We start from the raw sequence: 17,768 nt of genomic DNA on the forward strand, positions 1-17,768 counted from the left end.
AGCTTGGTTCATGAAGTTTGAGGAAAGAAGCCGTCTCCATAACATGGAGGTGCAAGGAGAGGCAGCAAGTGCTGATGCAGAAGCTACAGCAAGTTACCGGGAAGATCTAGCTAAGATCATTGATGAAGGTGGCTACACTAAAAACAGATTTTCCATGTAGACAGAATAGCCTTCTATTTGAAGAAGATGCCATCTAGGATTTTCACAGCTAGAGAGGAGAAGTCAATTCCTAGTTTCACAGCTTCAGAGGACAGGCTGTTCTTGTCGGAAGCTAATGCAACTTTAAGTTGAAGCCAATGCTCGTGTATCATTCTGAAAATGCTAGGACCCTTAAGAATTATGCTAAAGCTATTCTCTGCTCTGTAAATGAAACAACAAAGCCTGGATGACAGCATGTATTAGGGTTCCCTAGAGGGACAGAATTAATAGGATATATATATATATATATCCTGTATATATATCATATATATATATATGAGTTTATTAAGTATTAACTTACACAATCACAAGGTCCCACAATAGGCTGTCTGCAAGCTTAAGGAGCAAGGAGAGCCACTTTGAGTCTCAAAACTGAAGAACTTGGAGTCCAAAGTTTGAAGGCAGGAAGCGTCCAGCACAGGAGAAGGATGTAGGCTGAGAGGCTGGTCCAGTCTCCCCTTTTCACATTTTTCTGCCTGCTTTATATTCCCTGAGAGCTGGTTAGATTATGCCCACTCAGATTAAGGGTGGATCTGCCTTCTCTAGCCCACTGACTCAAATGTTAATCACCTTTGGCAACACCCTCACAGGCACACCCAGGATCAATACTTTTCATCCTTCAATCTAGTCAAGTTGACACTCAGTATTAACCATCACACAGCACATCTGTATACATGGCATGCTAAATATTTGAAGCCTACTGTTGAGACCTACTGCCCAGAAAAAAGATTCTTTTCAAAATATTACTGCTCATAGACAGTGTACTTGGTCCCCCGTGGGTTCTGTTGGAGTTGTACAAGGAGATTAATGTTATTTTTATGCCTGCTAACACAACATCCATTCTGCAGTCCATGGATCGAGGAGTACTTTTTACTTTCAAGTTGTATTATTTAAGTCATTTCTTAAGACTATAGCTGCCATAGGCTGGGCATGGTGGCTCATGCCTGTAATCCCAACACTTTGGGAAGCCAGTGCAGCAGATCACCCAAGGTCAGGAGTTCAAGACCAGCCTGGCCAACATTGTGAAACCCTGTCTCTGGTGAAACCTTGTGTCTACTAAAAATACAAAACTTAGCTGGACATGGTGGCAGGTGCCTGTAATCCCAGCTACTCGGGAGGCTGAGGCAGGAAAATCCCTTGAACCTGGGAGGCGGGGGTTGCAGGGAGCTGAGATCACACCATTGCGCTGCATCCTGGGCGACAGAGCAAGACTGCATCTCAAAAATATATAAAATAAATAAAAAAGACTAGCTTCCGTAGAAAGTGATTCCTCTGATGGCTCCGGGCAAAGTAAATTGAATGCCTTCTGGAAAGGAGTCACCATTTCAGATGCCATAAGAACATTCATGATTCACAGGAGGAAGTCAAAATATCAACATTCGCAGGAGTCTAGAAGAAGTTTATTCCATCCCTCATGGATAACTTTGAGGGGTTCAAGGCTTTAGTGGAAGAAGGAATTGCAGAATTAGTGAAAATAACAAGAGAACTAGAATTAGAGATGGAATCTGAAGATGTGACTGAATTGCAGTCTCATGATAAAACATCAATGGCTGAGGAGTTGCTTCTTAGGGATGAGCAAAGAAAGTAGTTTCTTGAGATAGAACCTACTCCTGAAGATGCTGTCAACATTGTTGACATGTTAGGCATACGAAAAAGTATAAAAGAAGTAATCACTTGCCAGGTCTGACCTGCAGACCCTGGCCAAGCGATAGGTAAAAGAAGTTCTCAGACATGGATATCTAGTGAAAGAGCAGGCTAGGAGGCTGCCGGCACTAGGGCCGAAGAGAGTTAGCTGCCCTGATAAGCTGGAGATGCTCGTATTTATTTAGTACAGATTTAATGAGGAAGGCTTGGAGCAAACACAATTTGTGGGTAATTAACATTGTCGACCCCCCAAGTAGAGTGCTGTCCTGCACACAAATGATCAAAGGTTAGTTCTGGAGACAAGAGTAAACAAATTTATCTAGATAAGTTCCTTTACTTTCCCTTGTTATCTAACCCTTGCTCTTAAGAGAATTTAACTGCCTTCAGCTAAATCCTCTTGAAGCTTTTTAAAAACCTCCTGGCCTTCCAAGAAAGTTTGCATCTTTCCCTATAATTGTTATAACTTTTCCCACCACCCTGACTGATCTCCTACATCTCCCCCTTTTCTGTGTTTTGCATCAGGTTTTGTTGATTGAGGAGTACAGATGTGTGCAGCAACAGGTTTGTTAGGCATAGCGGTTATAACTCGTTTTCTGGCTTCACATCCTAGAATTAGTAAATAACATAAGACAAACATGAGTATAATCAGTAACATTATTTTTCAATCAAGGAGTGACCCCCCCAGGAGTGGGGGTCTATCCAGAAGAGATGTTATCGCACATCCTTCCATATGGCTGTTTGTTGGGTTTGTAGATCTACGGTGTTTAGGGATTCTAGAATTTTAGTTTTAAGTTGCCTTACGTCTGCTGTTAAATTATCATGTAAGGTTCCCCAGAGGTGTTGTTTCATCTCATTCCAACTATGTATTGATTGATTCCAAGGTAGAGAGGTGACCACAGGTATGCTTATGCTCCCAGTCACAGTTTAAGTACTATTGGAATGCCAGTGCATCTTGCCGCTCCCCTACATACTCTAAGGCAGCCTCAGGGGCTTGCAGGCTTGCAAGAATCTTTTGATCTATACCCTGCTGTAAGAGAAGTTCATTAGACACATTTTTGGCCAAGTTATCTACAAAGGTAACTGTTTGTGTTGATTCAGTAATAGAGTCCATAGCAATACTAGCAGTTGCTAAGATGACTATGACTGAGACTACACAGATGATAAGTGTGCCTGTAAATCTTTTGAGTCTGACCTGGTACGGGGCACATTCTCAGGTGGCAAGAGCAGAGGAACCTTGCCAATCACGTGTAAAATTGGTAGGAAAGCTTCAGATTGTCTCCTTAATACCATGACACTAGTAGTATTTAAATTAGGTATGTTGTAATTAGTGATGCATGAGGCGAACCAAACCTGTCCCTGCACTCAGGTCACAAATGTGGAGTTTTGGGGTATAATGGAAATATTGGTTCTGATAAGGAAAACATATGGATGGGTAGTGCAAATCAGGCACTGATCTGTGTAATTATGAATAAAAGTCACAGTATAGTTGTTACTGGAATTACGATATGTCCCATACCAGGTGTTAAGGGAGATGCTAAGATGTCCCAGGCACCATAAAATGTCTTGGGGTGGCATGGACTCTACTTGAGGTCTGGGATATCCTATCCCTCCATCGGCCCAAATTATAGGGGAACAGGACGTGGCTACAAAACTGTGATTCATGCCACGATGGATGCAGACATTAGTATGGTTGCTCTGCAAGTGGCAGTGAGGGCTCCAGTCTAAGATGTTATAATAGCCTAAGTGGGGGTCTACAGGCTTGTCCTCCATGACAGACCTCCCAGCCAAAGTGGAATCCATTACTTTCCCGGCTACGTTCTTTAGCACAGGAAGGAATGTTGGGGAAAGTGGTGTTGGTTGTATTGCCCGGTTTGAGTCTGTCTGCAACCAAGAATGTTAAGGCATTTCCTTTGCCACGATGTAGCCATACTTGAGTTTGGGCGGTACACAGTAAGGGTTAGAACTTTTATAGCTAATGCACAGTGGGAGGATAGTGTAGTGATATATAGTGTTACCTGGCACCTTAATCCAATGTGTGCCATTAATGAGGGACCCCAGTGGGGGTTAGTCAGTCCCTCCTAGCCAAGCAGTTACGTTGTTAGAGGCTGAGAAGGGGGTGTCTGCCCAAGTAACAGGGCAAAAGAAAAGCAGATCTAAGAGATGAGCCCAATAGAGAGTAGCAGGTGCAAGTTGCAGGCAGAGTGAGAAAATAAGAAGGGTTAACCCTACGAGAGTTGCAATGTACAACAGAAAGCACAGCAAGGAACCTTTTATCTGGAGTGAATGGTGTCTGTGTCTGGAGCAGGATTCGCTCACCCTTCTGAGTTGTCTTCTTCAGCATCCCCCAGGTAATGTCCGGGGCTCCGTTATCGTGTTATCCTAGGGAGCCGCGTCGTCCAGGGCTGCGGGTCCTGCAGGGACAAGTCCTTCATTTCTGGTACCAGGTTGAGTCCTAGCCACGCCATGGTATGATTTGATGTGTCGTGCTGGAATCCAGAGAGGACCTGAGGGGGTATGAACACAAGCATATCCTCTTCCCCATGTTAGCAAATCATTTGGACTATACCATACATTACTATTTACTTTTTTCCATTAAACTGCAGGTTTTATGTCTTGAGAGGTTTTAGCAAAGTGCTTTTCTATGGCTGATTGAAATTTATCATCTAGATTTTAAAAATTAAGGGTAGATAAGGCTTGTGCCAATAGTGTTGCCAGGTTCTTACTGATATTCCCCCTTTTTTGTTTTTTTGAGCATATTTTTAAGAGTGGAATGGATATGTTTTACTATGGCCTGTCCTTGGGGGTTATATGAGATGCCTGTGGAATGTTAGATGTTCCACGTGTGACAAAATTTTTGAAATCGTGAGCTGGCATAAGCTGGTCCACGATCAGTTTTAATTTTTTGGGCCGCCCCATAAACTCAAAAGTTAAGAGAAGATGTTTAATAACATGTTGGGTAGACTCTCCAGAAAAGTATGTGCACTAATTAAGTGAGAATTGGCGTCAATGGATACATGTACATATCTTAGTTTTATAAATTTAGGGACGTGAGTAACATCTGTTTGCCATAACTGATAGGTTCTAGTCCTCTAGGGTTAACACCTGTTGAAGGAGGGGAGGTGCCTGTGAGCTGGCCATCTGGGCATTGCAGGATAATTTCTTTAGTCTTTGGGTGAGTTTAAATTGTTTCGTTAAATTTCTCCAATTTGGGTGGAAAAATTGATGAAATTGGGTGGCTTGGTCAAGCAGTGGCGTCATAACTTGCAGATCTGCTTGTTCATTGCCATCAGCCAATGGACCAGGCAGTGAGCTGTGGGCTCGAATATGTGTGATAAAAATAGGATGTGTATGTTGATCCAGCAATTGCTAAGTCTAAGAAAAAGTGCACACAGGGTGGGCTCGAGAGTGGACTTGAGAGCTGTTTCAAAGTTCTGCAATAAATAAACAGAGTAAGCAGAGTCACTAACAATATTGATGTGCTGAACAGAAAAAGTTTCCAGGGCCAGTATTAAGGCTCCAACCTTAGCGCTCTAAGTGCTAGTAAATCCAGAATGAGTAAAGGAGTTGTGTGGTTTCTACCAAATTGCCACTTTTCCATTTTTACCAGAACTGTCAGTAAGAAGCATACTGACTTATTAATTCTTTGAAAACAAATTTAGAACTTATATCTAACAACCCCTCCCCTTGTATTTCCTTACAGCTTTCTTTCAAACTTTTTTAACAAAACTTGGCCTAGTTGTTTTGCTTGATTTTCCAAAAGAAGAAGCTTCTCTGGATAAGGTGGAGGATAGTTAAGGGAAGTTTTAGTAAGTGCTGTTTTTATGAGCCTCTGCATCAACTTACAGATGCATGGTATGACACAGCACCCAACAAGAATAAGTACCTGTTACGACTGTGAGGGAAATAAGAATTGAGGCTATTATTCCTTTCCATTTACCAAACTACTTTTCTAGCCATCCTGTAAAGGGGTCATTTACCCCTGAGTTGCTGGCTAACTCATTGGATAGAGCAGTCAGACCTTGCAATGCCTTTGTTATACTTCCATTGGGGAGGTGTTTGGCATGAAGGTGCAACATTGAGTTTTAATCATGATGCAAACTCCTCCTCTTTCTGCTAATATCATGTCTAAGGCTATCTTATTTTCCCAGGCCTTCTGACTAGTAGCCCCTAATTGTTCAGCTATTCCTTTAACAGCATCTCTAGTGTAGTTAATAAATCGCTTTTGGTTGTAATAGATGTAGTTTATCCAATCTACATTTTTTTTAATTGTCACCCACCAAAATATTGACTCAAATCCTGCAGCTATTTGATTTGGGGTTTTAAATTGATCTTGTATTTCCTGTGGGACTCTAATTGTGTCTAAATAGATGTGAGAGTCGAAAGACCCATAAGGGGCTTCTCTCGCTTTACGATGTCTTATTTTTCCTTCCTCTGGTTGATCAAATGCCAGGGTGAAAGGGATAGCCAACTGGACTAAAGCAGAAGTGCCACTCCAGTTATTTGACAGAGTGTCCAGTAAAGGTCCACCGCAATACCACCACACATCCGCTCGGGGATGTACAAGGGCTGACTGATTGATAAGCTCTTGAAAATTCTTAAGCTCACTGCATCCCTTCAGGTCTCCAAGGAACACTAAGTTTCCTCCCCGTCGTGAGAGACATGAAGTGAACTTAGTGTTGGGAGACGGAAGCTGGATGGCCCTCAGGGGCTGACTCGCAGCCTGCCGGACTTCAGGATATAGCAGAGAGAGAGCTTGGCATGACTTATTACTCCAGGCTGTAGAATCCAGGAAAAGAGCTACCATGCAACCCATGCCTGGTCAACGGGAGGACCACTTTAGTGGAAAGGGGACCGTCTGGGCCTCTGGCCTGCCTTGTGCACAAGTATAACAATTGTTTTTGTTTAATATGTGGACAGAATATTTGATCCATTCCAACCAGGCATTTGCCTCTTGGTATCCTGTCTTAATTGCTGAAGTTTGTTTTAACTCTTTAACTTCTATGATCCTCTAGTAAAATGAATGTATGGTTTTAGGAAATTACAAAAACCAGTTGGGGCATTCCATCCTTGCTCTTTAGTGGTCCACAGAACGGTGGACCAACTACGGCATAAAAGCTCTACATCTCGGGTGGGAGGGGAGGCAAGACTCCTGGTTGACACTGGGGTCTTTATCGAAATCTCCCCAGATTAAATGGTCCCAATTTACTAATGCCCAGTCTGTGGAGAGTCAGGAGGGACAGGGGTACTTTTCTGAAGTAGAGAGCTGTCTTTGACTTGGCAAGTCCCCACAGCGTATAACAAGGCAAGCATTAAATGCAATAGTTTGAGGCAAAATTGACTTGGTTATGTTAATAACTAGATGGTCAGCAGTAGAGCGTTGAAAGAAGAAAGAGTAATAGAATAGATGAAAGAGAGTTAAATTTTTCTTAGCTTTAGTTTGGTAGGGTTTTCCCCTGGGACTATGGCCCACGACTCTGGAGGGGGTGGCGCTTTCTTGACTCGGGTGTGATGAATCCATCCCTTTTTCGCTGTACAAACAGCAGTCTCGGTGGTTAGCAGCACAAGGTAGGGTCCTTCCCAGGCTGGCTCAAGTTTTCCTTCTTTCCACCCTTTGATGAGAATGTGATCTTTAGGCTGGTGCTTGTTTACCAGAAATTCTAGGGGTGGTACCTGTGCTAAAAGACTTTTAGTTTTGAGGGAAAGGAAAGTGGAAGATAAACCATGTATATAATTTCTAAGAAGCTGATCTTTTGTTCTAAATGTGGGGACATTAGCAGTGGACTTTATAGTCCTTGGTGCCTTCTTACTGAGAGATTTCCTTTAGCACCTATTTTTATTAGTTTTTAGATCACTGAAAGTCAGACACCATTTTATATTTGACAATGCTTCCTGTATGATTTTTATACCAGAAAAGCTAAATTTCACCTTTATATTAGTGTGTTATTAATGTTAAACTTAGTTTTAATAAAACTTTGTAGACATACTTATTCAATTTTTAATGGCTGACCATAAGGTAAGATTTTTATAGACTCTTTTTAACCTTTTATAATTTTTGTTAAAGAGCACGTTAGTGCTTTAAGAAAAACCTGTTGTGCTTTTATTTTAATGTCCAGTTCAGAGAAAAACTGGATGATACCTCTTTAACATTAGCCAATAAATTTCCTTTACAATTAACATTTCAAAACTTGTTTAAACCTTTAAAACAAAATATTTGTTTACTTTTTTTAACCTTTTAATGTAGGTAAAAATCCACATTCTTATGCCTGCTTATAATCCTTTTACCAAAGGTATGTTTTACTTTCTTTATACACCTTGCACATAAACTGTTTCTTCAATAGTTTTACATTCAGGAGACCTTATTACTTTTAAATTATACAACATTTCTTGCATAAATTCCCTTTTATAACTTTTTTCACAACTTTCACAGACAATTCTTCGACATGCCTCAACTTTCTGACTTGTTGCAAGCATCCCTTTCTTTAAACAACCAGTTAATTTATTTTAGGACAAGAATTTACCATATAACATTCTTTTTACATAAATTCTCCGCCCCCCTTTTTCTTTTTCCCTGAAGATAATAACCATTCTTTTCCAAAGCAAACTTCCTTTACCTCTGTGGACTAGACTGCCTAAGGCCATAAGATTAGAAGTTAGGATAATACATATTACACTGTTAACTTTAGCAAACTTTACTTTTGTTGAAAACTTTGTAAGTTTGGGATTTCAATTATCCTTTCTGTTAATAAGACCTTGTTTAGTCCAAATTAACTTAGAATTGGTATAGAGGGTTCCTTCCAGGTTCTGTAAGTATTTTAAGGCTTGGCTGAGTGGAAACAGCTTGCAGGTTTGAGCAGACCAATTATTAGGCAATTTCCTAACTGCTTTTACAAGAGTTTCCCTATCAGTTACTGAAGGGAGTTCCTCCTAGGTCTGGTCAGACTTTTGTATGGTAATTAATTAAGATTTAGACTCCCTGTTAGGAAACTTGCTGGGTTTAAGGAATGGTTAATGTGGTTAATGTTAAATCATCTTTTTCTAACAGAATAGCCCTATACTTTAAGATTTTTGAGTTAGTAAGCTACGTTTTTGCTTTTTTTTTTTTTTCCCCCCTACTTAGGATAGTTCTGAACTGGTTAGGTGTGTTCACAATGAGGTTTCCTCTAAAAGCTATTTTTCTACTTTCTTCTGCTAGCAAAGCAGTTGCCCCTACAGATTAAATGCATGTAGGCCATCCGCGGGTTACTTGATTAAGGATTTTTGATAGGAAAGCTAGGGTTGTCAGTGGCCTCAGTGCTTTCAGGCTATGCCCTTGTTTACACTGACAACAAGGTGGTATTGGAGGGTTACAGGATCATGTAGAAGATCTTCAATTATCAATTATAGGTTTTTAATTTATCCTGGCTTTTAAAGGAATAGGGTACGCTGTTTTCTCTTTACTACTTCTATCTCTCTCTCTCTTTGACTTTCTGTCTCTCTCTTTCTCTCTCTCTCTCTCTTTGACTCCCTCTTTGTCTCTCTCTCTTTCTTTCCCTCTCTCTCTCTCACTCCCTCTTTGTCTCTGTCTCTTCCTGTCTCTCTCCCTCCCTCTCTCCTCTTTACTGTTTTTTTCCCTGCCTCTGCCAGCCACTTACACTGCTGTTCTCCCCTTTCCTTCCCCTTCCTCTAGGGGAGGGACCAGCGAGAGTAGAGCTACTCTTTCTTCTCCTGAAAAGAGGATGCCCAAGGTGGCCATTAACTCGACCCAAGTGTACAACCGAGGTCCTAAGAATGGGTCAATTTGGTCTGCCATTCTGTAAGGGTCATCTAGTAGCAATTTAAGCTGCTTTTTAAAATTCTGGACTTCCGAACCGTTTAGGGGAGCATTTACAAAGCCAGTGCCCCCCCGCTCCCGCCCCTTGTGGTAACTCTCAAAGGCAAGAAGATTGGGGCTGATCTCTTAGGTACGGAGGGAAATGGGAAATTCTGAATATCTTTTTTACATTGTTCTACCTCACACTGGAGTCCTTTTAGAGAGGGGTATTTAGGTTGGGAGGGAACAGGCTGATGGGATGGTAATTCCTAAGAGTCAGGGTTATAAGGAGGAAGGATAACGTTGAGTAGAGAGGGAATTTGGAATGGGATCTGAGGCAGCAGTGGGGCTGTCTGAGGGGAAAGATTGGGGACACTGAACGGGGGAAGATAGTCTAGGGAATCCCATGTGCTGAAATTTTTAGGCATGAGAGCTGGTTCCTCTGACCTTTCATTTTGAGATACCAGATTGGGTTCTTCCCTATTTGTTTTTAAAGGAAAAAGGAGGGCAGGTCTTTGCCCCCAACAAAGGGCATAGCCTAGTTCTTCTTGAGACACTGGACCTTTATCATTAACATACCGGATTAGAAGCTGACACGTTACATCCTCATTCGACCCAACTTTGGTCAGAAGATTGAGGGTTTGAGGATGGGTCCCTGAGTCCAAATAAAACAGCAATATTGTTATCATTTGTTGCTTTTTCCTATGTTTAGTCCTTTCATTATCCTTCCAGTGTTATTAGCATGAGGGGGCTATCCATCTTTATCTCCCTTGCTCCCTGTCTTGCTTGGGGTATTTCCCATCTTGATGGTTTTGGGGTAAGGTTCAAGGTTCAATTTTCCTTTCTGGAAATTTCTCACCTTTTGGGGTGAGGCTCAGTTTCCGCACTGGAAATTTCTTGCCTTTTCTACTACTGGAGGTTTGTGTGAGGTTCAGTCCCCAGAAATGGGGATGTCTCGCCTCTTTTTAACCTCTAAGCCACCCTGACCAAGGAGTACTTCACCCCCCCTCACCCCTTGCAGCTTTCTTATCTTGGTCCTGACCACCAAGGAAATACTTCAGCGGCTCCCACGGCTTCTCCTTCCTTGGTCTGTGCACAGAGTCGTCGCTGCAGTATGTGAGAATCCTTTAAGCTAGGTTGCTGGCCAGATTTTTATTTTTTATTTTTTTCCACGTTTCTGAGAGCTGGGGTTATTCCTCGAACTGGGTGGGTCTTGATTTCTCACCCCTGAGGCCACCACAAGGGGGCAGGGCATGCCTCCTCACAAGAGAGAACCAGAGACCATCCCTGGAGGGGAATGCAATCATGGGCAAGACCCCTAATTGTTACATATAAAGTTTCGGTGCCGCAAAAGGAATAGCACTCAAATATAAAATTTTCTTTTTAATTCTCAACAAGGCAAGTTAGTTCTATAGAAAGGTGCGCCCTTACAGATGGAGCAATGGTGAGCGCACACTTGGACAAGGGAGGGGAAGGGGTTCTTATCCCTGACACACGTGGCCCCTGCTGCTGTGTCGTTCCCCTGTCAGCCAGGGTTAGACCGCACAGGCTAAACTAATTCTCATTGGCTAATTTAAAGAGAATGACGGGGTGAGTGCTTTGGCGGGAGTCAGGGCAGAGCAGGTAGCAGGTAATTGGAATGAGTTAACGGTGAACCAGGTGATTGGAATGAGTTAGGGTAGAGCAGGTCATTGGAATGAGTCAGGGTGGAGCAGGTAATCGGAATGAGTCAGGGTGGAGTAGGTAATCAAAAAAGGTTGCTTTACGAGGAAGTTAAGTTTAAAAGTTAAAAGTAGAAGGCAAAGAATTGAACGTACTGACATACTAATTCTTTGAAAAGAAATTTAGAACTCATCTAACAGAAGTTTGCATTAGGTCCCTTAATTGAGCCTGCAAAACTGAGTCTCCGCTAGCTTTAAGCAGCTGTTTCAATACTTTTATATACTGTTGCCATTGAGCTGATAACTGTTGTCCCATGATGAAACCCTAGCCTGAACAATCCCCTCAAACTTGGAAATCCACAGTGGGCACCAATGACTTACTGACTTACTGACTGCGTAGTCTCTTTGCCTTCATTTTCGAGGGTTCCCCCGCCATCCGTTGCAGCATTCCTCACAGGGGGAACCACCTGCCGAGTCTGTCCTGGGGACTCTGGCCGAGCGATGGATGAAAGAAGTTCTCAGACACGGATATCCAGTGAAAAGCAGGCTAGGGGGCTGCTGGCACTAGGGGCTGAAGAGAGTTAGCCACTCTGATAAACCAGACACTTGCATTTGTTTAGCACAGATTTAATGAGAAAGGCTTGGAGCAAACACAATTTGTGGGTAATTAACATTGTTGACCCCCCAGGTAGAGAGCAGTCCTGCACACAAATGATCAAAGGTTAGTTTCTGGGGACAGGAATAGACAAATTTATCTAGGTAAGTTCCTTTACATTTCCTTGTTATCTAACCCTTGCTCTTAAGAGAGTTTAACTGCCTTCAGCTAAAATCCTCTTTTGAAGCTTTTGCAAAACCTCCCGGCCTTCCAGAAAGGTTTGCATCTTTCCCTATAATTTTTATAACTTTTTCCACCACCCTGACCGATCTACAATCACTTCCAAGATTAGGCTGTAGAAAAAAATTAGTGAAAAGAAACATAGTTGAAATCACAACAAAGAATTGGGAATATTTAGTAGTTAGTTGATAGAGTAGCAGCAGAGTTCCAGAGAATTGACTACACTTTTGAAAGAAATTCTGTTGTGGGTAGAATACCATCATACAGCATCTTATGCTACAGAGAAATCTTTTGTGAAAGGAAAAGCTAATGTGGCAGACTTCATTGTCTTGTTTTAAGAAATTGCCACAGCCACCCCAGCTTTCAGCAACCGCTACCCTGACCAGTCAGCAGCCATCAACATCAGGAGAAAACATTCTACCAGCATAAAGATGAATATGCACTGAGAGCTCAGATGGTCAGTAGTACTTTTTAGCAATAAAGATTGTTGGGTTGTTTGTTTTTTAAATGCAGAGGGTCTTGCTCTGCTGCCCAGGCTGGAGTGCAGAGGTGCGATCATTGCTCAGAGGCATACTTGAGCTGATTGAGCTTGGGTTGAGGCAAAACTGTAGAGCAGCAGAGACTACAGGCATTCACCACCATCCCTGGCTAATTTTGGTTTGTTTGTTTTGTGAAGACAGTGTCTCACTCTGTTGCCCAGGCTCATCTTGAGCTCTGGCCTTAGGAGATCCTCCTGTTTCCACCTCCCAAAATGCTAGGATTATAGGCATGAGCCACCCATTGAGTCTGGCTATGTTTTTTAACTGAGGTATATACATTTTTTTGGATATAATGCTGTTGCACACTTAATAGGTTCTAGTATAGTGTAAACATAACTTTTATATGCCCTGGGAAACCAAAAAGTTCGTGTGACTCGCTTTACTGCTACACTGTCTTTATTGCGGTAGTCTAGAACCAAACCCACAATACCTTTGAGGTATGCCTGTTCTTTATCTTAAAGAATAAAGTTAAAAGTACGGTTGACCCTTGAACAATACGGGAGTTAGCATCACTGACCCCACAACCCTTACACTGTCGAAAATTCACGTATAACTTTTAACTCCCCCAAAACTTAACTACACATAGCCTACTATTGATCAGAAGCCTTACGGATAACATAAATAGTCAATTAACATATAATTTTTTTGTTATATGTATTATATGCTATATTCTTACAGTAAGGTAGCCTAGAGAAAAGAAAATGTTATTAAGAAAATCATAAGGAAGAGAAAACACCTGTCTTCACTATTAAGTGCAAGTGGATCATCAGAAAGGTCTTTACCCCGTTGTCTTCACATTGGGTTGGTGGAGGAGGAAGAGGAGAGGTTGGTCTTGCTGTCTCAGTGGTGGTAGAGGTGGAGGAGGTAGAAGGGGAGGCAGAAGAGGTAGGTAAACTCAGTGTAATTTTTAGTGAAAAAAAAAATTACATATTAGGGGGCCCGCACAGTTCAAGCTCATGTTGTTCAAGACTCACTATTATATGGATACTGCCTGTTATAGCTTATTTGTCATGAAATTACACAGTAAGTTGCTAAAGTGCATGTTAGATGAGTCATACCTCTTATGTCCTTTTCAACTTTAGAAGAGATTTTCTACCCCAGGTTCCCTGGGAGTGAATCTTTGTTATAAAAATTGTATGGAAATCCAACAGATAATTTCTTGAACATCCATTATGAACTAGGTACAGGGTCTTCTCCATAATATCCCAGATAGGAAGTCATCCATTTACTACAAACTATAAAATATTTTTTTCCTATCGTGGATGGAAATGTAGAATAAAACAGAACAAAACACAGACCCATATAGCGTGGTATTTCTTCTTACACCAGTTTTCTTGAATACAATTGTTAAACAAATACTAGTCTTCACTGTGTTATCCTCTAACTCTCATTTTGCCAGTTTTTTCATAAAGACACCAGACAATTTTCACAAATTCCTTATGACATAATATTTACCCAAGTCTGCTAGTCTGGTGCCTCTAAACAGGTGATGTAACTTATTGCGCCTGATTGTTTCTTATGTTATACTTTTCATAGAAGTGTCCAGTGTTCTTCGAGGCCCCTTCTGAGATCTGGCAAAACCTATGTGTATTAAGCTATTCTGCATTTTGTCAGAAGATCTGCCACAGACTCCACACTTTGAACTTCTTGAACCCTATCTCTTCTTTTCTCTTTTAAAATATTGGAATACTTCATCATTTACATTCTTTTTGTACTTTGCCATTTTCTGTTTTTCTTCCAAAATTTGGTTTCTTATCAAAGAACTAGATAATTTTAGTATGGAAAGTATATTCTTCCAGGTGTACCCTTATTATCTCTTGTAAAGCATCCTACTCATGTTTGACTCTTACGTTGTTTTGTTTCTTGTCATTTGTTATTTTTTTCTATTGTCAGTGGCCTTATATTTTATAACAATATAAATCAATGGCTTAGTGTTTATATTCTGCCACATAGGAAGTTGATGGGCATGTAAAACTGTTTTTCTTCCATTTTTAACCTAATGGTGCTTTGCTCTCTAATTAACAAAATTCACGTCTGCCCTTTTATTTCCTGTAGCTAACACACATTAAGTTCCCTGTTTCAGCAGCAGATGTCTCCCATGAGCTGCTGAGGTTTTGCTGAGGATAGTCAAATAAGTTATTTATGTGCTTGCTATTTCTAAGGGACCATTCTTAGTTCTCTTTTCAGAAAATGAATCTTTAAGAAGTGGAAACTGGAAAAATTTTGTCTAAAATTTATTTTGTAAATGAAAATTAAATATAATTGACTTGTTTAAGGAGCTGGAGTTAAAATCCTCTATATGTTCTCTAAGTTTTAGTTTACTGCCATTACCCTAGAGTGAGAATTTTTTAAAGTAGAAGAAACCAGTGTTCTCATTTTTTTAAAGATAAGGAAATTGAATTCCAAAATGTTTAACAAAATTTCCCACTGTCGTAAAGCTAAATACTGAGATTCTAAACAGGCTTCATGATAGACCAGTGCTTTCTCCACCATGCTTTCAGTCGGAGCACCATCTTTTTGAGAGGCTCTGATAGAACAGCTCTATTCTCAATTTTCCTCATTAACTTTAATATTTGAGAAGTTCTGTCCTATCTCCTAAGAATAGTACATGTTTTCTGAAGTGACATCATTTACTGTCTTAGCATGCTCTCCATCTTTTTTTACCCCCTTTAGATTTCCCTTTTAAAATGAATTTGTGGACATTTGGTCTTATACCATGTTTTAAGAGTTTATTTCTTCATAAATTTTAAAAACTTCTTTTTAAGTATACTTATTGGATATGAATGCTAAAAACATGTTAGTAAACACATATTTGTACTTCAACAACTAAGATAAAATTGTCTTTGTGTAAAATTCTCATGTATATTATCTCCTTTATTCATAGGTTAGTCCAGGGTGTTAGAGTATTTTATTTCTTCCTTCTGATATTTGTAGATTGTTATTTGTTCATAATGCTTATAATAAAAGTAAAAAATTAATTTGATAACTATTCTTGCTTAATTGAAATGAATGTAGTACGTTAATTTTTTATCTAAATAAATGTTCTCTAGTGGAACGTCTAATAAATCAGTGATTGTTGGGCCCATTGTTAGTACTTTCATTGGCAGATTTTATTATTATAACAACTTATACAGTACTGTTCATGATACTGACTTCTGAAAACTCATTTGGAAGTCAGTAGAATCTGAATTATTTTAACTTGACACTGGAAAGGAAAATGAAGAAAGTCAAAGGAATTCGTGTTTTATATCTGTTGAAATTAAGTTGCTATAATGAACAAATTAATAATCTGATATGGACTTTTCTTAAAATTAGACAGTCTTGGTGGTCCCTTGCAGGTTGCTATGACTTAGGCTGTTATAACATGGCATTAAATGTTTCTCAGTGTATACATTCATAAGCTTTTAGATACGGATCTTGCAAGATGAACAACAGATTCTTTGTGCAGCCGGTTTTTAGACCACACAAAGTGATTCCTTGAATATAAAAATGTTACATCATCATTGATCCTTATAATTTGAAGAAATCCTCCTAGTTAACCGGTTACCACTAAATTCACGATCATCTTTACAACAATTCCATTCACAATTCTATATCAACTTGATGCATATTCTCTGTATACTATTCTCTGTTTTTGCCCCAGTATCTTTGTGTTTCTGTCTGGGTGCTGTGACCTTTCCTTACTTTTTGTCATTTTCATTTTTTTTCTACATCTTTGTTTTCTTCTCTTCATTAATTGGCAGTAACATGGAATAGAAAGCCTTTTTTTTTTTGTTTTCAAAATTATTCCAAATAGTTATAATCTGTTCCTTTTCTTCTAAGATAAGACTATTAACTGGAGTTCTTTTGTTACATAAGAGTGTTTAACTGCTGAGATTTGCTTTCAAATTATACATCTCTTTAAAGTATTCATAAAATGGAAATACCAGTTTTGCATGAAGGTGGTAAGAGTTTGTGGCTTTGTTGTACTTTTCAGAAATAGTCAATAATGGAGTTATGTTTCACTTTCTAGGATATTCTGGAAATAGTAGAAGGGTCTCTCATTAACTATAGAAAGCTCTCTGGGTTAATTGTAAGCAACAGCTGGACATGGTGACTCACACCTGTAATCACAGCACTTTGGGAGACTGAGGCACGCAGATAGCTTTGGGCCAGGAGTGGAGACTAGGCTGACCAACATGGCGAAACCCCGTCTGTACTAAAAATACAAAAATTAGCCGGGTGTGGGGGCGGGTGCCTGTAATCCCAGCTACTCAGGAGGCTGAGGCACGAGAATCGCTTGAAACCAGGAGGCGGAGGTTGCAGTGAGCCAAGATTGCACCACTGCACTCCAGCCTGGGTAACAGAGTGAGAATCTGTCTCAAAAAAAAAAAAAAAAAAATTTAAGCAAGGAAGTTTTTCTTAAGGTTTTGACGTGAAACAGTTTATAGGTGTTGTGGCTAATTCTGTAGGTGTGCTTGTATTTAAGCACACAAATTTGGAGGCAGTACAAAGCATGTGAGAAGATAGTTCTTTTGCTCTAGATTGTTGTCTATGGGTAGAACTTTGGCAATGTGATTGCCTGCCAACTCTGGTATATAGATTTCCTGAAACAATTATGTATGCCTTCAGATACATAAAATACAGAATTTGGAATATTCTGTCATAGTGATAACTGAAAATTTAATCTCAACGTACCTTGGCAAAAATATAAATCTTAACATATGCCAAATCCATCATATTAGAGACCAGAACCAAAAACCAAAATAGAGAATGATTTTTTTTAAGGAATGTAAATTATTTTGCCTCTTGTGTGAGATAACCACCCCTAATACTGCTGAAAAATCTTAGACTAGTAGTAGGGAAACATACCTAAAGCTTTGATGATTTAGGAATTAAATGTGTATTATATACTCTTCCCAGCAGATTGCATATAGCCAGTAAGGAATCGTAACAGATCAGGATTTATGTATTAGAGCCGTATTCTAGCAAAGGATTCTACCACTGTGAAAATATATGCCTTGTTCACTTATAAGCTGAGATCCTCTGTAGCCAATACATTTCTTGAGGTAATTATCCTAAACTGAGTTGCCTGCAGAAGGACAGCAATAGAGTCATAGGTT

At 40.1% G+C, this 17,768-nt stretch overlaps 1 protein-coding gene across 1 annotated transcript in view; it reads left to right on the forward strand.

The window, feature by feature from the left end:
* The window catches only part of PSMD1 (proteasome 26S subunit, non-ATPase 1), a 120,816-nt gene that overhangs the window by 35,077 nt on the left and 67,971 nt on the right, over positions 1-17,768 (forward strand). The gene's annotated exons all lie outside the window — the stretch shown is intronic.

Source organism: Papio anubis, chromosome 10, assembly GCF_008728515.1.
Source record: "Papio anubis isolate 15944 chromosome 10, Panubis1.0, whole genome shotgun sequence".
NCBI lineage: Eukaryota > Metazoa > Chordata > Mammalia > Primates > Cercopithecidae > Papio > Papio anubis.